Here is a 2,647-nt window from a genome sequence, read left to right as displayed (position 1 = left end):
GATCCAATCTGGTGCAGGATGGTGCTTCTATCTCCAGAGGGTGCAGGCAGGTACAGCTCCCTGCTCCAGCACAACCTGCCTGTCCTCCAGACAGTGATGCCAGCAGCACCTTGGGTTAGTTCTTGGGAGGGCCACTGCATCCCCTCAAACCCCATCTCCATCCCCTGACTTCTCTGAAGTGACTTCTTATCCCTGGCTATGTGGCACCAGCAGGAACTTGTACTGACAAAAATCTTACCCACTGCACTGTTCCTGCATGGAAAATTTATTTATTTTTTCTTTTTTCTTTTCTTTTCTAGTCTCTGCCTCACTGTGGTGCTGTGCAAACCCTTGTGTTTGCAACCTCCTGCTGCAGAGCCTGGGCAAGGGAAGTGTCCCCAGCAGCCCAAAAGGCAGCTGCCAACAAAACAAGCCAAGAGGCTCATGCTGCACTAACCCACTCAGCTTTAATATGGGATAATAAACAGCCACATTCATCTAGACCTAATAGTGAAATACTATGCTACATACATAATGCATCCTCTGATTTAGTGAGAGCTTGCCTGAAGTATAATCTGACTTGAGGAGTTCAGGGGTTGCATGGTCATTTTATTCTATTCACTGAAGCTGAAACAGACTAGAAATGTTATGTGCTTAAATCTATATGGGGGAAATGTTGGCTGAAATTTTAAGGCACTCTTTTCTTTTGGCTTTCTATTTCGTTCCAAGGTTTGAAGTGTCTGCACTGACATTCTCCCAGGGAGGGATGGTAAAGGGGAGGCTCTTGATGCCACTGCCTCTGCTGTCAAACTGAACGTGATGTTTTGTTTGAGGGCACCTTGGGGTGACTCAGCAGGATACAAAAATGCACTTAAATAGGAGTTGTATTGTATAAGCGCTCAACCACAGCAGCAATTCCCCTTTAGCAATGTTGTTAACTAATACGCACTACAAGAAATTTAATGCTGCTCCAGATACTGGATGGAATTGAAAGAGGACTTTTTGGCCTTCCTCCATCCATAATTTTAGTATTTATTATGGTAGGGAGGCTACTGAGAACTGAGCAATAACTCTGATACCTGATGTAGAGAAGCCAGGCCACAGACTTTTCTTGTTAAGTGTTACTGACTTTGGTATGAAATGCATCAGAGATTTTCAGGTTTAGGTGTCTGAATATTGGGCTTGGTTGCCAAATGTAGCTATCTCCACAGAAGCAAAAATGTGCAGCTCTGAAGGGTAATCTGTTTAAGATAGAAAGCTGGATGCTCAGATTTAAAGATCTAAACCTGAAATCTTTGCCCTACCAGTCCCAGGACTGCTGTGTCCCCAGCATTTAGTGACAGCATTTCCACACCTCTGAGGGTGTTTGAATGACCTGCTATGTTCAGCTTTGCCAATTCTGCCCTCCCTGGTGCCAAGATGTGCTGATAGCAAAAACCAGATTCCTTGTAGCCAGTCGCCTCCATCACTGCACTGCAGTCTGCCCTGGGAAGATGAGGAGACCCTCAAAACCCCTGTTTTGTCCTAGAGACAAAATCTGTAACCAACAGAGAAGCTGTTTCACACCAAATTCAGGTGTGACTCCTTTTGACATATGCAAATCTTACAAACCCAGCTGTCAATTCGTGTGAACAAAACACATCTATTCGGAAACCTGTGGGGTTCTTCTGGTCTGTTCCCTCTCACCTCTTCCATGCTGCTGGGCCAATGCAGGTTTTGAGGCAGATACTCACGTATCTTGTTTGTAAAATGGCAGTACAGTTCTCTCTGCCTCTTACACGTGTGGGAAAGATAGCACGGAGGCTGTCTTATTCCGTGCATGCCACAGCGCTGTGCCAGACTCCTTGGGCAGATCTTTCTGGGGACTACTGGAGTGTACAGAATGTTAATTCAGCACAGAGACTGTTCACTTGGGTTTAAGAACCATTTTGAGTTCCTGTACCTCTGCTTGGCACACCACCAGGGAGGTAAACCCTGACCCAGCACGGTAAATCAGCAGTTGCCTAAATGTACCCTCTGAGATGATGTGGGCACTCAGTCTGTACCTGAGCACCACCCAGGGTTGTGCCCAAGGTGTTCCCGCGGTAGGACACATCCTTCCTGCCATGGATTATTCTCACACAGCCATTGCTAGCATCCTCTGTGAGGGCAGCATGTGTCAGTAGGTGCGGGAGCAGAGCTTTTGCTGGTGTCAGGTGCAGGGTGCGAGGTGGCAAAGGAGCCCGCAGGTGGCATGGGAAGCGCTGCTTTGGTTCTGCCTCCCAGTGCCAGCCAGGGGCACACATGAGAGTTAAGAAAAGTAACCACTGCCCATGTGTTCCCCGAGTGCTATATAGAATGAGCTCTGGCGTATTAAACACGAATTCCCTTATTGGGATTAAAGTTGATGGGGCTTCCTCGGATTAAGTATGAATATATATACAGATATATATATATATGGGAGAGGGGGAGAAGGGGGCTTGTGTGCGCACAGTAGCTGGTTCTTAGAGGTTCGGTGTGTGCCGTGTTCATGCGGCGTGAACGGCGCTTGTGACAGTCCGTGCCCTCCGGCTGCTACCCCGTCCGTCAGACAGAACCGGCTCTTTACTGTCCTTCTCCTCCTCGTTTGCTGGCGGCTGCACAAACGCGGCGACCGGAGGGTCGGTCCGCTCCGCTCCCCTTCAGCCAC

Source organism: Geospiza fortis, unplaced genomic scaffold, assembly GCF_000277835.1.
Source record: "Geospiza fortis unplaced genomic scaffold, GeoFor_1.0 scaffold112, whole genome shotgun sequence".
NCBI classification, from domain to species: Eukaryota; Metazoa; Chordata; class Aves; order Passeriformes; family Thraupidae; genus Geospiza; species Geospiza fortis.
Note: the sequence above shows the minus strand (reverse complement) of the source record.